We start from the raw sequence: 23,927 nt of genomic DNA on the forward strand, positions 1-23,927 counted from the left end.
ACAAATTACGAACTGCTCAAAAGGCTTACCTGGCTGGTCGCCTCTCGGCTGGCACCACTCCGGACATTCCACTCGCGCTGAAGAACACCGCGACCTATAAGGAAGGAAAACACAGATTAGCAAAGGCAAGACTTTGCAGCGCTGCGCATAGCGCTTACTTACTGCATCATAGCGCTCTTAATGCGCCATCATTTACCAGCGGGGTTCAACCAAGCCAGTTCGCCGTGCTGAAGCTCTGCATACCTAAAGGAGAAAAAATAGACATTTTAAACAAAGAAAGGCATGCAGGATAGCAACAAAACTAAAGAACAGCAATAAAACCTACCTGAACAATGTCAAACGGGCCGGCGTCAGTGAAGTAACTGGACTGCGCTCGCCCGTGAAAGACAACGCGCTCCTGCAAAGAAGGCAGGACGGAGAGCACGCCCAATTCTACCACAAGGCAGAACCTTCCCCGCAGACCACATCAGGACGAATATAAGAAGCATACCAGCGAGTAACCCTGCTGGGTGGCGTCCCTGTGGATACCTGTCATGCCTGCGCCATGGGCACATCCATTTATGCTCCATTTGGACTTTGCTGCTTAATGATTATTGTCAACTAACTACGCATACCATAATGCACCTGGCCGCAAGCATTGTTTCCTGGCCGTTCCTATTGGTTTTCTATGGAACTACACCCCCCAGAAGCCTTAGAGTCTGGTCCTGCTTCCACCAGCCCAGGAACAGAAAGGGAGGTGGCCGATTGCCTGCAGGTGTGATTCGCCAGGCGAAACCAATTAGCCTGCCTCTGTGCTGGGCTAGGCAGTATAAAGGCTGCTGCCTGCAGTGGCTCAGCCTCTTGCATCTAAGAGTCCTTCCTCCACCTTTCGCGTCTGTCTTCGGATCCTTGTATGCTGTTTACCATCACTCCTGCTTGGACCCTGCCTTGCAGCTTGCTACACCCTGCTGCCTACAGCCCTAGCCTTTTGGGCTCCTGCCTCAGTCCAGCTCCTCTGGGCTCCCTGCCTTGCAGCTTGCTACACCCTGCTGCCTACAGCCCTAGCCTTTTGGGCTCCTGCTACAGTCCAGCTCCTCTGGGCTCCCTGCCTTGTTGCTTGCTCCACCCTGCTGCCTCCAGCCTTAGCCTTCCAGGCTCCCTTCCTCACCGCCCTTGCCCTGCCGGGCTCTCCACCTTGCAGCGGATCATGCTCTGCTGTCTTCCAGTCTCCGCCCTTGCCCTGCCGGGCTCTCCACATTGCAGCGGATCACGCTCTGCTGCCTTCCAGTCTCCGCCCTTGCCCTGCCGGGCTCTCCACATTGCAGCGGATCACGCTCTGCTGCCTTCCAGTCTCCGCCCTTGCCCTGCCGGGCTCTCCACATTGCAGCGGATCTCGCTCTGCTGCCTTCCAGCCTCCGCCCTTGCCCTGCGGGCTCTCCACATTGCAGCTGATCTCGCTCTGCTGCTTTCCAGCCTCAGCCCTTGTCCTCTGGGCTTCCTGCTCGGCAGCCTGCCTCACTCCGGCTGCCTTAGCCCTTGTCCTCTGGGCTCCCTGCTCTACAGCCTACCTCTCTCTGGCTGCCCTAAACCCTTTTCCTCTGGCTTTCTACCTTACCGTCCTACTCCTGTGGACTTACTCACTACTTCCCTGCTCCTCGGAGCTCTCTACCTTGTACCTTACTGTCCTCTGCTATCCTTTCCTGTTACTCGACTTTCCCTTCTATACCTTCTGCTAGTTTGCTATCTCCTCCTTTCCTGGATTTGTCTGTAGTAACATCTCTTGTACTGTTTGTTGACCCTTTTGTTCAGAGCTTGTCTGTTGGTTCCCATCAGTCAACCTCTGCCCCTTCCTTTGTCTTGTTTCTACATTACAGACACCCATAGCTGCTGTTCCAAGTCATGAGCAAACAGCGTGGGACTCTGTTATAGCAAACTGTGCAGAAGGCTAGAGTATTTCCAAGGTTCGTGGAATACTCTTTTCCTATTCTGCATACACCCCAAGAGGGTATTCACTCTGTACCTTTTCCCTTGCTACTCTTCCCTACTCTTCGTTCTCTTTCCGTTCTGCAGTGTGTGTACTTGTCTGTCCACTTTATTTCAGCACCCAAACTCTTCTGGGTGTCTTGTGCCACTCTTATTAGAGTGCCATCCTTGACAATACCAGGTGAGCGTGACAGAACACGAAGCCTACCATAACAAATCTACCTAGGCGCCATGGAGACATCAGAAATAGACCAATTGTCCCAATTACTAGGAGAGCTTCGTGCTGAGGTTCATTATGCCCAACAAGAGACTTATGCCCTCCGGAGAGACCTAATAGTGACCAAAGAACGCACTGAAGAGATTAGCAGGCAATACTTGCAATCACAGGCAGGACAGACGCCTCTACCTGGAAGCAATCTAACGATGCAAAACCCCGCCATACCACCAACTCCGGTACAGTTCACGTTACCTGGAACAGTGCCCCTGGCACCACCAGAAAGGTTCTCAGGCGACCCACAGAAGTATGCATCATTCATCAATCAGTGCTGCCTTCATTTTCTTTGTAGGCCTGGAGCATTTCCAAACGACCAAGCTCGAGTAGCTTTCGTCTTATCATACCTGAGTGGTAGTGCAGCAGATTGGTCGGTGCCATTGGTAACCCATGACGATCCTCTATTACATGACTTTGGGGGGTTCCAGAGAGAAATGGAAAACCTTTTGCTCGCCATACCCGGGAACAAGCAGTAGACAATGAACTCTTGTCCCTCCGACAGGGGAATCAGGACTTGTTAACGTACATTGCTACCTTCAACAGACTGGTTGCCGAAGCTAGGTGGCCAGAAAACAAAAGAACCACGTTATTCCATCGAGGCTTACGAGGCAAATTAAAGGACGTCTTAGCCCAGGTGGTTGATCCACCCAGAGACTGGGCAGAATTCATAAATCTGGTCGTGCAGCTAGACCACCGGTTGCAGGACCGAAAGGCAGACTGGTCTAAGACGGACCCTCGGACCGTGTATATTCGACCAAGGGAAAACGCACCCTGTGTACCTGAAAATGCTGTAGAACCCATGCAGATTGAAGGAATACGGCCTCCATTAACAAAACAAGAGCGGGACAAAAGAAGACAACAACAGCTTGGTTTGTATTGTGGGAAACCAGGACATTTCCTGAAGGACTGTCCAGTAAAACCCCCAAGAAGAACAGTCGGGGCCACAGAGAAGGATGAAGCTAAGGAATCGGGAAACTACCAAGCTCGACAAACGTAGAGGTCAGTTTGTCGAGTGAGAAGAAAGAGTTGCTGACCTCGCACTTTGCAATACCAGTGATCTTAATTAACCACCAACAGTTGTCAAGAATGCATGCCGTTGAAGCATACATCGATAGCGGAGCAGTTGGAAATTATATTGATCAAGAACTGGCAGCAGAGATGGGGCTTCCTTTGTGTTCTAAGCCAACTATGGACAAGGTAACCACCGTGGATGGGACAGAAATCGCTTCCGGACCAGTAACCCAGTGCACAGCCAGGGTAACCTTGCTGTGCCAGGACGGACATCGGGAGTCTATTTCATTCGATCTCATCAAGGCACCTCAGTTCAGGCTAATACAAGGGATGCCAAGGTTGGTTGTTCACAACCCTTTGATGGACTGGCGGGCACAAAAATTAACCTTCCCCGGTGACTGCTCCCCTGCCTGCTATTACCAAGAGGAAAAACTCGACGTCTGTATCCCATGACTCCCGGAGCGACAGTATCAACCCTGGGAGCAACTAATAACTTGCCAAGTGAATACCATGATTTGCAGGATGTTTTCCGAAAGGACCAAGCCAATATATTGCCGCCACACAGGCCCTATGACTGTCACATCGACCTTGTTCCTGGTGCACAAGTCCCTTGCGGCAGGATCTACGCTCTCACAGAACCAGAAAACCTTCATTTGAAATTCTATTTAGACCAGTACCTGGCAAACAGATTTATCCGTCCTACGAAGTCCCCCGCAGCCAGTCCTTTGTTCTTTGTACCGAAAAAGGAGGGAGACTTGAGAACCTGTATTGACTAACGCGCATTGAACCAGATCACTGCGAAGAACCGCTACCCCTTGCCACTTATCCCTGAGATGCTAGACCAAGTTAAAGATGCCCAGATTTATATCAAATTGGACCTTCGAGGAGCATACTGCCTGGTACGAGTCCGAAAAGGAGATGAATGGAAAACCGCCTTCCGTACTAAGTACGGCTTGTTTGAATATCAAGTCATGCCCTTCGGATTATGCAACGCTCCTGCGGCATTCCAATATTTCATAAATTACGTCTTAAGGGAGTTAATTGATGTGTGCGCCTTAGTGTACATAGACGACATCTTAGTATACTCAGCCTCGGAACAAGATCATGTCAGGCACCTTCGTTCAGTCCTCACCAAGTTCCGTCAACATCACTTGTTTGCAAAGCTTGAAAAATGCTTTTTTCACGTCACCGAATTAGAATTTCTTGGTTTTATCCTTACTCCAGGAGGCATCAGAATGGACATGCACAAGGTAGATGGCATTCTGAAATGGCCTTCACTGACGTCTCTGAAAGGGGTACAAAGCATGCTGGGCTTTGCAAACTTCTACCGCCCAGACTTCTCTCAGGTTGTGCACCCAATCACAGTACTATTACGAAAAAACAATAAAATGTTTGCTTGGACCGAAGTAGCAGAAGAAGCCTTTCAGGAACTTAAATGAAGCTTTACCTCCGCTCTAATCGTGCAACCTCCTCGTCCAGACCTCCCTTATGTCGTTGAAACTGATGCGTCCAGTCTCGCAATGGGGGCTGTCCTTTCACAGAGAGGCCCGGAAACCGGCCAGCTACATCCTGTGGCCTTCTGGTCGAAATATTTCTCACCTCCAGAGATTAATTATGCCATCACAGACAAGGAACTCCTGGCTATCAAATCCGCCTTTAAAGCCTGGAGGCACTACCTTCTAGGGGCCAGACACACCATTACAGTCATGACAGACCAACGAAACCTGCAATATCTCAAAACAGCCAAGGCCCAGTCCTCGCGCCAATTACAATGGGCCCTTTTCTTCGCCGAATATGATTATGTAATCACATTTCAACCAGGAGTCAGAAACGGAAAGGCGGATGCCTTATCTCGCATGGGCATAGATGAAATAGTATATACAACTCCAGACCCAGTACCTATTATACCTGAGGACAAACTCTTGGGTATCACGACAGCCTTAACACAAGCAGAAATACGAAAAGAAATCCAACGGACAATGAATCCTGATGCCTACCTCGCATGGCAAACTCAAGGAGAACAATATACCATCAAGGACCACCTACCCTTTTTTAGGGATCGCCTATATGTACCCAAGAAGGAATTACAACAGCATATTATTTCAAACTATCACGATTCACTGATCGAAGGGCATCCTGGGATCGCCAAAACCCTAGCTAAGGTGAAAGAGAACTTTTGGTGGCCTACCTGGCGTAAGGACATCATTCAGTATATTCACTCCTGCGGTGTCTGCGCACAAAATAAATCACAGAAACAAAAACCAGCTGGTCTCCTACAAACATTGGACATTCCTCGAGTTCCATGGCACACTCTTTCCCTTGACTTCATCACTGATCTACCTCCAAGCCAAGGGTTCAACACCATCCTTGTAGTTGTGGACTTATTCTCGAAGATGGCCCATTTCATTCCTCTCAAAGGCCTCCCAGACACAGCCACTTGAGCAAAAGTGTTCCTGGAGGGTGTGGTTAAGCTACATGGCTTCCCTTCGGCTCTGGTCTCTGATTGAGCCAGCCAGTTTGTTTCAAAATTCTGGAAAAAACGCTGTGCAATGGCGCAGATCGACGTTCGGCTATCTACCAGTCACCATCCCCAAACGGACGGCCAAACGGAGAGAACCAATCAGACACTCAATCAATATTTACGGTGCATGCTGCACCACGAACAAAGGAATTGGAAAGACCGACTATGGATAGCCGAACATGCATATAACAATTCTTTGCATTCAAGCACAGGACAAACGCCCTTCTATACCCTTCATGGCAGACATCCACGTACCTCTGAACTAGACCTTCCAGCCAGCTTGGAAATGCCAGCGGTAAAGAATCTACACACAACCATTACTCAGGCTTTCAAAAGGGCAAAGGAACACCTTATTCATGCCAAAGAAAAACAAAACAGATTCGCCGACCAACACCGGAAAAAGGCCCCTGATTATCAAGTAGGAGACAAAGTTTGGTTAGCCGCTAAATTCGCACCCATCAAGGGAACCCGGACCTTTCATCCCAGATTCTTAGGACCCTATACCATTAAGGCAATTTTCAACCCAGCAGCCGTGAAACTGGATTTACCACCTAATCTACACATCCACCCGGTATTTCATGTGTCCCTCCTGAAACCAATGCAACCTGACACACGGATTGGGACACCACCTAAGCCATACTTGTTGACGGAGAACCAGAATTCGAAGTCAAAGATATCTTGGACTCTAAATACTCTAGGACCAAGCTATATTATCTTGTCGATTGGAAAGGATTTGGACCACAAGATAGATCCTGGGAGTCCAGTGAGAATATCCACGCACCACATCTAATCAGGAAATTCCATCGGAACTTCCCAACCAAACCTGGGCCAGACAGAAGGAACACCATGGGAGGGGCCTTAGGGGGGAGTGCTGTCACGACCCTCGCCCAAAACCCCCTCTGGCAAACCCATTGGCCAGGTGGAGTCAGGAATCGGGCCTCTAGAGCCTGGCATCCTCTTCAAAAATCCCTCATGGGGCCAGTCCTGGTGCCTATGGCGCCAGGCTCATACACCATGAACAACAATGTGCTTGGGAACTACTTTATTGTGTTGTCAGCCAATGTGTTTTGGGTGTGGCAGGCCTGGAACTACTTTCCCTGGTACTACTTTACCTGGGCTGTATAAACCACACCCTGACTGCAGAACATGCTTCGTGTTACTTTGCAGCTTGCAACGTGACGCTCACCGTGTCCAGCTATTCCCTCGAACCTCGGAGAAGCAGAACCTGCAAGGAGACAAAAGGAACATCATTAGCAGCAGCATCTTACCTGAAGTCTTCATCATTTAAACACTCGCAGCTACTGAGAACAGCTTCCTTGAATCTGCACGCCTCCCGGACAGAACGACCTGAAAGAGGAAGATAGAGACAACATTAAAGAAAGCTGTAGAGACATTTACAAATTACGAACTGCTCAAAAGGCTTGCCCGGCTGGTCGCCTCTTGGCTGGCACCACTCCGGACATTCCACTCGCGCAGAAAAACACTGCGACCTACAAGGAAGGAAAACACAGGTTAGCAAAGGCAAGACTTCTCAGCGCTGCGCATAGCACTTACTTACCGCATCATAGCGCTCTTAATGCGCCATCATTTACCAGCGGGGCTCACCCAAGCCAGTTCGCCACGCTGAAGCTCTGTATACCTAATGGAGAAAAAAGAGACATTTTAAACAAAGAAAGGCATGCAACAAAACTAAAGAACAGCAATAAGACCTACCTGAACAATATCAAACAGGCCGCGTCAGTGAAGTAACTGGACCACGCTCGCCCATGTAAGACAACGCGCCCCTGCAAAGAAGGCAGGACGGAGAGCACGCCTAATTCTACCACAAGGCAGAATCTTCCCCGCAGACCACATCAGGGCAAATCTGAGAAGCATACCAGCGAGTAACCCGGCTGGGTGGCGTCCCTGTGGATACCAGGTGAGCGTGACAGTATGTCCCTATTTTCCTACTGAACAAGAGTATCTGAATGAATTTGGGATTAGAAGATTGAGGATCATTGAAAAAACAACAAATTTCGGTCCTGACGAAGGTCGTTTGGAAATGATATGGGAAACCTTACTTGGGATGGGCTTTACCCTCTGATTTACAGGCCGAAATGCAGTGTGTTGACACAACACCTTTCGAAAATCCTTTGATAAAAAGGGTATTGGGATAATGGACATTAGGTATCTCACAGATAACAGAGATTAAGAAAGGCAGCCAAAAGATTGAAACAAAGGACAGTGCAAGGTTCTGTTCTTTACAAAAACATATATGAGTGGAATGTTTGCACTGAAACACACTGTCCATGATTGTGAGAACATAGAGGGAAGAGTACTGTGAGTCCTTTCTTTTCTCTGGTCTTGAGGCTCTGATTAAAGACGTTCAGAATTAATTGAACATCTGTAATTATTGTTTTTGGTTAATAAATAAACCCTTAGTACAAGAAAAATGCTAGTACCATACACCAACCTGTGTGGCTGAAATCAATTGATGCATTTGATTATGCAATGTGAATGCGAGAAGGAAGTAGTCTGTGATTACTGATTCCTGTATATGATATTGTGATTACCCTATTATATCACAGACCCCTCAACAACAAAAACAAAGGTATTCAACCTACTGTATATACGATGATCTGAAAAGGTTCAAAATATGAGAGTTGGTGAATGGGTGGAGGGAAAATTAGGAATATGGTTAGTAAATTACATATTCATAACTGTTATGCTTTTTGTGAAAACGGCAGAAAAACAGCTGTGCAACACTTTGTAGATCCGGCCGCTAAATGCCCCACGATTAGCTGAAAAGGAAAATATATATATTATGGCAGTTACTAGTAAATCACAGAGTTTTTGATACATAACTAGTTTTTGCCCAAAACTTGAAAGGAGAACAAATGGCGATTACAAATGGGAATTGCCATATGTTGCTCCAGACTCCTAAACCAATCCTGAGAGGGAGGCTGGATTTTGCAGAAGAGAGAAGGGTAACTGTCCAATACTAGTTGTGGGAACTATTGCAGAGTACTTCCCCAAGATTGTAAAATTGGTGGTGTCATCGCTGCTATATAAGGGGGACTGCACTAGGAGGAGGGGACAGAGCTGGTGAAATTTACCATCTGGAGGGCTGCTGAGGAAACACCAGAGGAGATTGCTGAGAGTGTAGAGTGTATCTGAGTGGAGCTGTCCATTTCTAAGAAGGCCTCAAAGCTGACTGGGTGCTATGGTGGAGAGCGGGAGGTCATCTTTGAGAGTGGAGTGACCAGACCCATGCCCTATCTTTCCAGTGTGTCCTGAGATGCAGCTGAACTTTAAACAGAGTAAATTGAAAGAGAAGTTATCCTCTACTTGCTGCGCTCTCCAACTAAGTTTTGTTTTATGCTAAAAAGAGATGATGCAGATACACATTTTCTGCCTGTGTGGCTCTATTTATTTGTGATGAGCTTAAAACAAAATGTAAGCAGGCTTGCTGGACATTCAAAACCTTTGGGTTACATAGTCAATAGGAGTCCCAAAAAGGAAACGAAATGTTTTGGTTACAAAACAACAATTGGAAAATCTTCCTCAGAAAATCAGATAATAATACAAATAAACTCAAACAAGATTAGAGGCACTGATAACTCTCTCAGTTAAGATTCCAACCATGGTATTTTCATGAGCATCAAATAGGAGGATTTTCCTCAAAATTTAAAGATGCTGATAACTGCCGACACGTGTTTCAACCCTCTAAGGTCGTCATCAGGGCTACACATTTCAAAACAACATATTTATGTATTCCAATACATTAAAGTAACCTGTTACATGTGATGCAATTCAGTACAAGTGAAAACAGAAATATAAAGCCATGGACGAAAGGAAAAAAGGGGAGGAGGGAAGATGGAGGGGGGGTGGGGACAGAGGAGAGAAAAAGAGAGAACATTCCGTTAGTCATTTTGATATGTTTTTATATAAAATGCTCTTTGTTTCATATATACTGTCATGACATTAGCATTAGTGAACAAATTCGCCATTTACTGGAGTGAGTGCTGAAAAATGGTTACAGTGTTAAGGTAAAAGACCCATTGCCTAAGTGCTGGCATATGCAAGCCTCAAAGTCACTTTCTAAAAAATCTTTTGTCTGTACATTTCCTAAAAAATGAACAACATTGGTAGATGTTAATTCTCCAGATTTAGGGCATGTAGGAATTCTGAAAAAAACAGGCTTTAGGCTTTATGTTAATCATGGTATGCTAGTAAGAGCCTAAGACTGATATTTGGGACACAGATTTGGACTAAGTTGTTTTTGCGTGACTCGAGTCACAAGAAATGTGGGTTTGATTTGAATTTGATTTACTATTGCTAACTAGCATAGTAGGGACTGAAGAGTTACCCGAACGACCGCATTGTCTATCACAGCCATGAAAACGTGGTGAGGGAATGCCCATTCAATATACCATTCAATAATGTTATTTTAATTACAGAAACATGTTTTGTGTTGCACAAAAGTATGATAACATCTTTTTGAAGAATGGTGCTTAAGACTGAGAGTAAAGAAAAGTTCAGTGGGTTTACCTATTTGATTGTGATGCCAGTCACATTCATGCTATTGGGAGTAATACATGCAAAGTTTGTCGGTACATTGGTTTGATGCAAAATCCGTTAGAGGATAGGAAATATTGTACCTGTGTTGGTTACTGACTCTTGGGTATCTATAATTGATCTGGTCTGTGAAACTGTACAAGCAGCAAGTTACATGGAAAGCACTTACCTTGTTAAATCACAATAAATGGGCGGTCAAAGAGTAAACCTGCTCTGAATGCAGCCTATGGCGGTCTCCACAAGAGGAAATTGTGGGCAAGTATTTATGACGTCCGGAGATTTCCACTTGGTCTAGATGGGGTTGCCATCAGATATTTATGTGGTATATAGTCTGTGGGTAAATATAGTAATGTTGTCTGTATTTTTGTCAGATGTGTATGATCTCAAAGTCTGTTGAGTGAAGATTCACAAATAGAGTAGAAAGCACGGACGCGTACCTTGCTAAGCTTCCAATGGTACGTGCACAAGATAAACTGCTTAGAATGCAGAGAGTGATCCACAAGGCGAGAAGGGAAGCTGATACCTAGTGCATCCTTGTATTTCCGGATGTTTCTAAAGTCATGTGATTGGTCATGTGATGTGTTACGGTTTCCGTGGCAACTGGAAGTTACACAGAAAAATATTGAAATGTTTTGGGGATTTGCTTGCCGTGCATATTTATGAATATTGATCTGTAAAGGACATATGTCTAAAAAGATAATCTGCGTGCAAATAAAGATAATGACATTAATTTATAGATTTCAGCGCAGAGGCAGCACACGCGAGCAGCGCAGAGAGGGAGCGTGCGCCAGCGTGCGCCAGCCGTGTGCGCTAAACAGCATTCTGGCGCACCGCGTATTCATGGATATTCCAAGCCATTTTGAGCCCTGGCGCAGCGAACATCCCGCAGCGCCAGTTACGCCCCCAAGAACGCCCCTTGTGCAAGGAAAAGCCATCGAAATCCCCAATACGGCGCAAAGGTCTGCGCTAACCCTGGACCAGCTTGCAGGGCCGCTACACTGCAATCGCGCGAGCGGGGTACGTGTATTTCTGGGGTTGAGAAGGGAGTTTAACACGCAATAGGCCTGGCGCGAGCGGGGTACGTGTATTTCAGGGGTGCACGGGGAGTTCAACACGCGATAGGCCTGGCACGAGCGGGGTACGTGTATTTCGGGGGTGCCCGGGGAGTTTAACACGCGATAGGCCTGGCGTGAGAGGGGTATGTGTATTTTGGGGGTGCGCATGGAGTTTAACACACGATAGGCCTGGCGTGAGTGGGGTACGTGTATTTCGAGGGTGTGCGGGGAGTTCAACACGTGATAGGCCTGGCACGAGTGGGGTACGTGTATTTCGGGGGTGCGTGGGAAGTTTAACATGCGATAGGCCTGGCGCGAGCGGGGTACGTGTATTTCAGGGGTGCGCAGGGAGTTTAACACGCAATAGGCCTTGTGCGAGAGGGGTACGTGTATAAGAGGGGTGCGCGGGAAGTTTAACATGTGATAGGCCTTGTGCGAGCGGGGTACGTGTATTCTGAGGGGTGCGCAGGAAGTTTCACACGCGATAGGGCTTGGGCGACCGGGGTACGTGTATTTTGGGGGTGCGCGGGAAGTAATATATGCAATAGGCCTTGGGCGAGCGGGGTACGTGTATAACGGGGGTGCGTGGGAAGTTGAACATGCGATAGGCCTTGTGCGAGCGGGGTACCTGTATTCTGAGGGGTGTGTGGGAAGTTTCACACGTGATAGGGCTTGGGCGAGCGCGGTACGTGTATTTTGGGGGTGCGCAGGAAGTAATACACGCGATAGGCCTTGGGCGAGCGGGGTACGTGTATAACAGGGGTGCATGGGAAGTTTAACAAGTGATAGGTCTTGTGCCAGCGGGGTACATGTATTCTGAGGGGTGCGCGGGAAGTTTCACACGCAATAGGCCTTGGGTGAGTGGGGTACGTGTATTTTGGGGGTGCGCGGGAAGTTTCACACGCGATAGGCTATGTGCGAACGGGGAATGTGTATTTCTGGGGGTGCACGTGGAGTTGCACACGCGATTTCGCTGGGCGAGCGGGGTATGTGTATTTCTGGGGGTGCGCAGGGAGTTTCACACAAGAATTGGCAGTTCATCCACCTAGGCCATGCCCCGCAGCCAGCCCACATGTCACCATGCACCAGTGAGCACCCACTCATGTACCCCTGAACCCCCACCCGCCCGGCAGTGAGGGGCACCTGCCAGCAGGCCCCGACTCATGTCCCACTGCACCCCCACCCACCCGGCAGTGAGGGGCACCTGCCAGCAGGCCCCGACTCATGTCCCCCTGCACCTCCACCCACCCGGCAGTGAGGGGCACCTGATAGCAGGCCCTGACTCATGTGCCCGTGCACCCACACCCACCCGGCAGTGAGGGGCACCTGCCAGCAGGCCCCGACTCATGTGCCCCTGCACCCCCAGCCACCTGGCAGTGAGGGGCACCTACCAGCAGGCCCCCACTCATGTCCCCCAACACGTCAGCATGATCCACAATCATGGCCCTCATGGCCACCGAAATCCCACCGCACGCCACCCCTGCCCAAAGAACCAACCAAGTATTACATCCACCCCACATTGAAATGCCCATTACATGATACAACCCAAATGGCATGTGTGTACATCAACACATGTCCATCACACACACACAATGGGTGCCAGTGAATGTGAAAACCCACATCGTGACATGCATGAAACCAATGAGAGAATACCACACATTGAAGTATGAAACAAAAATGTATTCAACACAAAATGAAGGGAATCAAATGAAAACATGTCCCAAAATGAAAAAAATATGAAATCAGAATCCATATAAATCCAAATTAAAATGTGTCCAAAGTCTCCGTCCAACAAAGCAGATCCAAAGGGAAAGAAATAAGTAAAATCCATTGCTCCATAGTGAAAAAAAAAAAAATGATGATAAATCCACTGTTCAACTATATACAAATAACAAATCCAGGGTCCATGAGCCCAACCATTGAAATCAAACCTACCAAAAAAACGACCTAATAAAGAACTATCTACAAAAAGGTGGGGCATAGACAAGCGCCCCAAATGAGAGAAAAACATAAATGAAACCTAACACTAACTATATACAATGGCGGCGGGCAAGTCCTACGGCTCACTTGCCGATTTCCCGGGCCAGGGCATCATCAAACTCCTGTTCTACGTCCTGGAGGAGGGCCTGTTCCATGGCCCCGAGGTTTCACAGGGATAACGCCATGTCCAACTCCAACTCCAACTCCCTGCGAATTGCCTCGAGGCACTCGGCCCGCCTCAGCGCCCTGCGTATGGAGTTCTCCGCCCTAACCATAGTGAGCCGTGCCTCTTCCGCCCGCCGCCGCTCTGCATCTATGTGCTGGCCCAACCGCTGCCACATGGAAGACACTCCCAATCCAGGGTCCTCCTGCCCTCCGGCCGATGCCTGCCCCTCTGATGTTGATGGCCCGAGCCATCATCGCTCCCACCTTGAGCCTGCTGCTGCTGTGCCTGTGCCCTGCCTCTTGATGCCTGCATGTCCTCCTCCTGCTGGGGTGCAGTTGTTGGTGTGGCCACCCCTGCTGGACCTCCGACTCCCGACTGTGGCAGGGATGTGTCCTCCACCAGCTTGGCCGCTGGGTCAGAGGCAGCTCCACAGGGTGCCCAGGTGATACATTTGCCGGAAGATGGCACGGAGGACGACCTGCGCATAGGGGGTTCAGGTGAGGAGGGGGTCGGTATAAGGTCCAGCACACGGAGGAATCCAGCACTGGTAACCCGTCCTAGTAGGTCGATGCGGTCAAAGAGGCATCCGAGATAACGTGCAGTGTCTTCACGAAAACACTGCAGGTCATCTCGCATGCCCCGTTGACGCAATGCCACCCCAGCCAGAACAGGCTCAACCCAGTCCCAGATTGCCACGTCCGCAGGGAGAGGAAGGCCAGTTGTTGTGCGCTCATCCCCTCCCTGAAAAACGGGTCTGGACGTAGGCATCCCTGCTGGTGCGGGATGATACAGTTACAGGATCGGGGACAGGATTACACACAGGCACTTCCGCGGCGGCCTGTGCTTCCTCCTCTCCCTGCCCCTGGACTGCACCACCTGCACCAGTGGAATCCCCCCCTCCAGACCCTGTGTGTGTCCCTTCCACGGCCTCCTCCTCAACCAAACCCCCCACCAACCTGGATGACTCCGTGCCATCTTCCTCCATCAGACGCTGTGGGGTCTCAGCTGCCCCTTCTGCTGCTGAGGAGTCCACCTCCAACCTCTGCCTCTTGGACCTACCCTCGGAAGCTGCGGCCACGGACGCGGCACCAGACTCCTCACTCCCCGACGAGACGACAACATGGGAGGAGGGCCGGGCCTTGCGTCTCCGGCTGGCGGTGCGATCCCTGCTGCTTTGCTCCACAGCACCGTCTCCGCCCTATTCATCAGTTGGCGCTGCAGACAGGGAGAGATAGAACACAGTCATCAGGGCACTGTACAATGGTCTGATAAACACATGACAGTTGTACATGAGTGGCAGTGTCAAACTTCAGACATGGCACCACACTCCCCAACACACATGTCATTTGAACTCACACACATGAACACATCAACAGGAATGTTGCACCAGGCAGAACCATCCATACACAAACAACAGCATGAGCAGCCGAAGGTGAGCCTCAACTCACATGCAACACGGGGAGTGCAGAACACATGCACACATGCCACCATACATACATGCATCTGTACATCTCCACTACCTGTCGCAGTGATAAGATTGCCACCCATGTCACATCTGGCAATCAGCCTCCTACATGTCACTGTCACATGCATCCATGGTGTGTCACAGATGCACACTTGTCAGATAAACACACATGCACATGTACATAGTGCAGATACATGCAGGTGGAACCACCATCCATGTGTGACACCACAACCATGCCACTGTACATACACAGAAATGTAAAAATGTGTGCACCCACACCTGCATTTGGCCAGCATGCTTACCAACACATACACCATCGATGTGTCTCACACATGAGAGGGCTCACATGTGGCAGGCTCATTTCCCTGTACATACACATGCATACATGGTCCTACACAGACATATGTACAACCTGCACACTCCTGCCTCACCTCAACATGCACAGCGTCCAACCAGTACGCATGTACACTTACCGCTGGACTCCAGACGGGTCTGCCTCTCAAGGACCTGGAGTTGGCGCGCTGGGCGTATACGTTCCAGGACCCTCATCTGGTTGTTGATTAGGCGGACCCGGCACCCCTTGGCATCCGCTGCCTTCAAGAGGTGCCGGGCCTTGTTGAGGGTCCTGGACCTGAAGTCCTCCCAGCGCTTCCGGACGTGTTGAATGTCGCGGACTGCCACCCCCTGCACGTTGATGGCAGTCACGATGTCCATCCAGATCCTCTTCCATCCTTCGTTGTCGGCGCACAAACTTCCAAAGAGGGCATCATACTGCCCCAGGACTTGCTCCACCAGGATACCAACTTCACTGGCACTGAAGCTGGTAGCCCTCTGCCTCTCCGGCTGGGGGTTGCCAGTGGTGCCAGATGGTGTTGTGTTCGACATGGCAACCCCAGAGGCAGGTGTGGGTGGGCAACTGGGTCCTGGGGCTGGGCTGTGGAGCGATGGTATACCAGTCGGGAGTCTTCTGTTCCAGCAGGGTGTTGTCACAGCAACTGCACCCCTGCAGATGGCTGACGTGCAGGCACCAAACAGCAGGGCACGTGGGCAGCAGGCAGGCAGGCAGCAGCAGATGGCAGGTGGGAGCATGCTCGGGGCTATGGGGGGCAGGAAAATGGCCTTCTGGGCAGGAGCATGGTCTTCCGTGTGTTGTTGCGTGGCCAGCTTGATACGGAGTGATTTGGCATGTGAAAAAACTGCATGTCTGCGTGTAATTCTTGGAAAGTCCCTTAGCGCGTAAACGCGTCTGTGACGTGACGCGCAAGGGCGTTTCCCTCAACACAGGTGCATGTTGATTGTACACGTGCAAAAACTGCACGTCCGGGTGTCACTGTGTGCAATTGGAGGAAAGGGACTTAGCGCGTACGCGCATAAGTGACGTTGCACGTGTGGGCTGGCTTAAAAGGTACGTGTAGGACGCCATTTTCTTGGACGTGCTTTTTGTGGAGAGCGAGTAGGTGATTCTTGTACTTCTTGTCGGTTCACACGCGATAACTTCACAACGGTTCCAGTTCGTACTCCCTGTTTACTCAGACAGCGTTCAATTCTTCTTTTGGCGGGGGTGTTGCCAAAGCGCACACGCGCACCTTTTTCACGTTCTTTTTCAAGGCAGACGGTGAGTCGCGCACGTATTTTCCAACTGTGGTTGCCCCTGTGTGTCATGTACCCATTCAGAGGTCATTGTAGGCTGCATGTACCACGCGTACGCTTATTTTTGTGTTTCTGGGTGCCACAGCGCAGTGCGGGTTCATTTTTCCACGCACGTGGTCTACCAGGGGTTGCGTGCACGTTAAATATTGTTTTTGGGGTGCCTGTGTGTTGCGTGACCCGCCATCTTCCCCCAGGGGTCACAGACAGCCTTGCTAGAGCACTAGGGTACGAATTCCATCTAGTACACTACCCCTTTCACCCCAGTTGCCCAGGACAGTTGTTTACTGCAACTCCCTTACGCACAACAAAATCAGTGCCATGGTTGCGAGGCGACCAAGCGGTAAGGGAGACAAAGGTGGCCGACCTCAAAGAGGTGGGCGCGCTAGGGGACGTGGCCAGGATGTGCAGGGTGGCCCAAGAGGCCAGTATGTGGAGGACCAATCGGGGACACCTATGCCCCCCCCAATGGTTTGGGGAGATGTAGCTGACACCATCCCAGCTCAGCCCTTGTTAAACTGGCCCATATTGTCAACAGAACCGGCACAGGATGACTCCCAGGCTGACTTCCGTGTCACCAAGTCTAAGCCACGTGTGGCAGTGAAAGTTGCTGTCACCAGGCCACGTGGATCTGGGGCAGCAAGGTCATCTGCTGCCCCACGTAGCCAGGGTGAGGAGGCTGCAGGGGCAGCTGCAGCTCAATCCACCCCAGCTCCGAGTGTCCCAGCCGGGACAGTGTCGGTCCAAGTCCATCACACCGAGGTTGGTCCTGCCAACATCACCCAGCAGCCAATGCCTGCAGTGAGACCTTTGGTCATCGTGCCTTTGGCAACTTCCAGTGCCCAGTCCACCTGCGCTTCTGCCCCTACCAACCAGAAAGGCGTAAGCCACTCAGGGTCTGCACCACCTTCCAAGAGGAAGAAGGGTGCTCTTGCAGTACAGGCTGGGACCCCAGACATGGCTACCAACTCCGGCACGTCAAGGAAGCCTAGTTTCAATGATGCAGAACTAAATGCACTTGTGGGCTATGTGTCGGCCCATGGTGACTGCAGGGTGCAAGACTACAACTGCTCAGCGTAGGGCCCACTGGCAGACCATCGCGGACCACATTAGGTCCCTTGGATTTGTGAAGCGCACAGCTGATGATGGCTCTAAGCGCTGGAATGACCTGAAAAGCAGAGCAAAGAACAAGCTGGCTTCAAATCATGCCTCTACTCTGGTGACTGGCGGTGGGTCTCCACCAGAGGAGGAACAACTCACTGAACATGAGTCTGTCACTGGAGCATTCATCACAGAGGATCAGATCCAAGGCGTGGGAGACCTACTAGATCTTGAAGCAATGTCCGGTGAGTGACCATGCATGTGTGTGCAATCCATGTGTATGTTGCTTGGGTGATGTGTTCTGATTGATTGCCAGGTGAGGCTGTCTAGTCATGACTGCTATGGGTCACCCATGTGGTCCCTCAAAACCATTTCCCAGCCTTGTGTTTCCGTTTCACAGTATCCCTTCTGACCACAGTTCACTTTTTGCACATGATTAATCCACTTGGCCTTCAGCTGTCCTCTTGCCACAACATTGTTCATACTGTTTTCCTCTTCATTCAGCCTGATTGATGAAATGATTAGTATATTTACCAGACATGTTTGTGGCCTACTGTCCCAAATGTGACATACTTCTGTCATAGATTACACCACACAATGGCCCACATTTCTTGACTTATTAGGGGAAAGATTTCTACAATCAGGCTGATTGAGTAATGTGCACCTATACATGGCCTGCACACTATCATTTTGGGGCCTTGTTTGAATGTTGAACATGACAATTGTATCCTCTAATGTCGAAGTGACCAACCATTGATGTATCCATTTGCCTGCCATCACTGCATCAGTGAACACTGGCTTTGTTGCAGCGTGTGGCACATGCGTGTTTTCTCACTCTTTTTTACATGTTTTATTTCATGATGTCCATCTCACATGGATGGGTGACAGTACTGATTTGCTACCATCTGGGTGTCCTTGTCAAATCTGCCATGGCTATGGTACATGCCGTCTGTGTGCTGGCATGTGTCATGTATGTGGATTGTCCATGCCACTCACAGGCTAATGTTTGATGCCAGTGCTATCCAGCATGCAGCATATGTGTTGGTTTTCCATCTTGCAGTCATCAGTGTGTGTTTTTTGCCTCCCCTTCTAACTCATTGACAGCGCATGCATGCCAGAGTTATTGTCATGTGGAACATGTGTCATTTATGTAATGGATCTCTGCCTCGTCATGCCTATGTGTGTGCTATGGTGCTCATGCCTGTTTCCATTTGTTATCTTTCATGTTTTTGCAGATGATGAGGCACTTGATGCTGTTGAGGAGGAGGAGATGGCGCAGACCCAGGAGGACTCACAGCTTCAACCGGGCACCAGTGGAGGACGTGGGGTGGTGGTCAGTGAAAACCCCTTACTCCTACAGATCATACTGTCCACGGGTGTCTCTGGGTACACCTCCGGAGACCTCTATGAATCAGGTGCTGAATCGGACATTGAAACATATGTGCCGTCGCAGGTGAGTGTTTCTGGCAGGGATGCTGTTCTGTCCAACCCACCTGCACCGGGGGTAGACCCCTCTATGGGGCATTCAGTGTTGGAAAGTCTGCCTATGGTGGTTACGGATGCAGGGTCACACTCCACAATATTTGCTCCTGTTCCTGGGCCAGCAGATCAAAGGAGGAATGCAGTCCTGCAGCCTCAGGCAGTGCCAGCACAGCAAGGTGCACATCATCTTGCCCCAAACAGGTGTGGTGCTCGCCAATGCGGTGTCCATGCACCACCGGGCAATACTGTGTGGGAGAACTCCATGTACACTATAGCAGCACAACAGGGGGCATCGTGTGAAATGATGGCTCAGGCAATGGATAGGGTGGCCACTTCCATTCTCCCCCCTGAAAGGCAGATGGAGCTCCAGCAGCAGGCAACAGAGTCCATTTGCCACTCACACAGGGAGGACATGTTGGCGTCCGACAGGGAGCGACGGGCTGGACTGGAGACTATGCGCACATCCATATCTGTAGAGTCACAGGCCCACAAGGAAACCCTGAGGTTAGAACACAGCTCCCTCAGAAATACTCTGGTTGAACTTGAGGTGTCCCGGAGTACAAGGTCAGAACAGCAGCTGGAGCAGCTAACACGCACACTCTCAGCTGAGCTCCAGGCAACCCGTCAGGAGATGCGAGGCCATGCAGGCAAAAATGCGTGCTACCCTTGAGGTACTGCATGGGGATCTCCGTTCCATCATCCTGCAGAACCAGACCTTTCAGACCTGCATGCTTGCTGCCATGGAGGAGCATGCCAGGGCTTTGCGTGGTCTGCCTCCCATATCACAGCCACCTTCTAATGTACCACCAGAGGGTGATGACAGCGACGGCAGTTCTCCCACTGTAGCGTAGCCATGCAGGCCATGAGCCCATGGAGGTATTTTTGTTTTTTCTCAACATCCACACATGTGGTTGTTGGAGTGCACCCTGTACCTCGTCCCTCCTGGGTGGCCTCCCCCCGGTCCACACATGGCCATTTTGGATTTTTTTTTTAAACAGTCTGGTGCTTTGTGTGGCTCCGTATGCATCCACTGTGTATTCCACCTGGGCACATGCATGCTTGTCCTGTCTTTGGGTTAGATGCTTGTGTTCCTGACACACACACCCTCCTGCTTCCCCTTTCCATGGGCTTGCAAAGGGTGTGACCAAGTGACAGTGACTTACACAGTGACATTTGGCTCCCATAAGTTGTGTGGACAGTCTGTAGTCAAAACTGTGTATACATCCCTAGTGGGTATTGTTGTAGAAATCTCCACTGCATGGTGGATTTATGTATGGTTCTACATCCATGACTTTTTCCTTATATACATGTACCGTCTTCATGTCTTAACAAGCACGTCTACTTTGCAGATGCAGTTCATGTTGTATGTAGTACACTGAAACATTTGCCTACCACCAACACTCTGCAGTTGGAAGGGGTCAATGTGCTGCCTTAGTGAGATTGTGACACTTGCACTACTTAGATTTTTAACTCTCATATATTGCCGCTGTTTGAACATGTACTGATGTTTTCTCTTGCTGGTAAGCATTTGTTCATGTGTGTTGTTTCTTATTCATTATTAAGAGCAAATTGTCTGTGGCCTGTTTCCATTTAGGACAGTGCACTTTGTGACACTTGTGTCATGTGTTGTGCATTCATTTGGTTGCTTTCACATAGCATGCCATGCCATGGTGTGTTGGGGAATTGTTGGGTGACATGCCACTATTTTGATGTGGTATTTTGCAAGGGGGTAGTCCTTCATGCTGCATGAATTTGTGCCTTTTTGTGACACAGCATTGGGTGTCTTTGAGTAGCTAGGGATGCACACAATGTAGCACTTCCAGGTGAACAATCTCAGGCTGGTATGGTTGTGACAGTTGACTGTCCCTTTTGTCATCATCATTGATTGTTAGCTGGTATGTGCCAGGCCTGTGTGCACTCCGCAGGGGTGTGATTTTAGGTGAAGTAATTTGCCACAAGCTGGGTCCGGGCTGCCTCACCACGTGCCCTTTCACCTCCCATGCGCAGCGGCCGTGCATGTGGTTGGGGATGTGGGGGCACCACCATGTCCACTCGCACGCCCCGCTGGGTTGCAACGTTGTGCAGGACACATGCAGCCACTATGATCCTGCACAATACTGGGGACGCATATAGCAGCTGCCCACCAGAGCGGTCAAGGGAGCGAAAGGGTGACTTGAGCACTCCGAATGTGCACTCCACTATGCCCCGGGTTGCAATATGAGCTGTTTTGTATCTTACCTCGGGTGGTGTGGTGGGGTTCCGAATTGGCGTCATCATGTAGGTGCTCAGAGGGTGGGCACTGTCCCCTGGGGAGGTGATAATGGTTGTCATTAGTGGGGTTTTCCCATTTCTCAGTTTCTGACATGCATGCATGTGCAGAGGCATTTATACTCACCAATTAGCCATGTGTCGCCATGCCGGCCAGCTTCCAGGTCCCGGTTTAGGGGTGACATTCTGAATATGAAACTATCATGGCTGTACCCTGGATAGTTGGCATATACTGAGGTGATGATTCCCTTGGCTTGGCATCACATACAACCTGCACGTTGATGGAATGCCAGTGCTTGCGGTTCCTATAGATATGCTCAGTGGCTCTGGGTGGACGTAGAGCCATATGGGTGCAATCAATGGCACCTAGGACTTTGGATGAGTGTGGCACCCCGTAAAATTGCTGGACAACAGCCTGCCTTTCTGGGCATGTATATGTGCCTGCGGACTGAGGGGCGTGCAGTCATGATGGCCAACACCTGGTGTAAACACCCCCCACTATGGCACTTGTTCGCTGAAATGAACCAGTAGCCAAGAAGTGCAGTACATTGAGCACCTTTTCCAAGGGGCACAGGGTGGGTGATGTGAGGGCATCCTCCCACTCCCTCACCAGGTCTAGGATTATGTGTGGTGGAAACCTGTACCTCCCATACACCTGGTCATCAGGCATCCCAAAAAGGCTGGTCCTGGTTAAGAAAATGCAGGGCCTGGCTATCCTCCTCCTGCTGCGGTGTCCCACGACCACTGCTGCGAGGAACGGTATATTCATCGTAGCGTCTGAGCTTGTTTGATGTTTGCGTGCACTTTTATGCTGCGCGGGGCGGCTACGCCTGCTTCCCGCTGGCGTACGTGTTTCCGGATTAGCGCGTCTTTATTGGCGTACGCCTTTCCCCTTGTTCGATTCCATGAATACGTTTTGTTAGTGCCCATGTGGGCGTTGCGAGAATTTACCTCCTGTACTTCCCCTGTAACGCCCACATTTTCACGCGTTGTTCCCATTCCGCGTGCTACGCCCCGTGTTCCGCCCACTTTTCTTGTGTGCGCTACAATATGTGCGCTTTCCCTGTGCACGTAGCACACGCCGTTTAGTCACGTGTGCGCCCGCATGCGCCACCCACGGTTTTGGCGCACATCCCAGCTTTTACTAGCACAGCACATTCAATGAATCGATCAACGGCTGCATGTGCGGCTTTAGCACACGTGCGTTGCGATTTTCACTCTTGCGCTCTGCTTTTCAGCGCACATTTATTCCGTGAATTACCCCGTATATGTCCAAAATAAACGGATGTGAATACAACTTTTATTTTGGTTCTTTTTCTGGGATTAAATAAATAGTGCGCATTCTTTTAATACAACATAAAAGTAAAAGTAACTCATTAATGGAGATGATGAATATAATTAGAATGGGTAAAATTGTTACATTAGCCTGCTGTGTATTAACTGAAATAGAAGCTTCATTGTTGCCGTTGTTCCTGTTTCCTTGCAGCAGCCTGCACATTTATTAGGTATTAGTGAGATAAGTAACTTGGTTTGGCTACTGGTGGTAACTGGAATCTAAATATTGATTAAATTAATTAAACATTTGAAAGTCTTCTTGAGAGAGGTAGTCTAGAATGACAATCTTGTACTGAAAAGAGTCAATCAAAAAAGGCTCAATCAAAAACCTGACAGATCAAAAAATCCAGGTGTTAAAGTTGACTTGGAAATCTTTTGGCTAGAAGAGCTTGTCTCAGTCATAGTTACAGCACCAGTTGTAAGCATTTGAGAGAGAATGATAAGAATTTTACAGGAAGACATTTAACTCATGTTCTCTGTTGAGACCGAGATTGAGTGACAGAGTTTGAAAATCATCCGGGCTTCACATTGGCGTAGTTGCAATTGTCTATCTCCTCCTCCTCTGGCATGAGCTTTGATGTGTTTAAGTCCAGCAAAACGGATGTCCTTGCTATGTTCTTGTTGATGTTGTGTCTGCCAATGCTGAGCAAAGTGGAGTCTTGGATCTTGACTGTGAAGATTTGATATATGTTCTCGGATTCTTACGCGTAGTTCACGAATGGTGCTGCCCACATAGATTTTGTTGCATACACATTGGATGCCATAGATCACATATTTGGTGCGACAATTGATGAAATCACTAATCGCTACTTCTAGCCCACCATGGCAATGAAACACTTTGTTGGTGATAAGGCGAATTGACAAAAATTACACATCCGCATTCGTGAAAACCTACTGGTTTGATCTGTGGAGTAAGCCAGGTTGTCTGTCCGATGGTGTCAGGTTTGAGGAAAGAGGGTCTTAAAGCAGTTCGCAAAATAGGCGATTTTGTGAATATAATCTTTGGTTGAGCTGCAATATATTCTGACAGTTCTGGATCCAATTTAAGTATGTGCCAGTTTTTTTGTAGTATTTGAAACAAAAATGTGCAATCATTAGAATACTTG

At 49.4% G+C, this 23,927-nt stretch overlaps 1 protein-coding gene across 1 annotated transcript in view; it reads right to left on the minus strand.

Moving 5' to 3' along the window:
• Window positions 1-9,208: 9,208 nt before the first annotated feature.
• UBXN2A (UBX domain protein 2A) overlaps window positions 9,209-23,927 on the minus strand; it is a 720,890-nt gene continuing 706,171 nt past the window's right edge. The window contains exon 8 of the transcript XR_011260377.1: window positions 9,209-9,538. The gene's annotated coding sequence lies outside the window, so the exon portion shown is untranslated. The remainder of the gene's footprint in view (window positions 9,539-23,927) is intronic.

The sequence above is a fragment of the Ambystoma mexicanum genome, chromosome 4p, assembly GCF_040938575.1.
Source record: "Ambystoma mexicanum isolate Mex_15411 chromosome 4p, UKY_AmexF1_1, whole genome shotgun sequence".
NCBI classification, from domain to species: Eukaryota; Metazoa; Chordata; class Amphibia; order Caudata; family Ambystomatidae; genus Ambystoma; species Ambystoma mexicanum.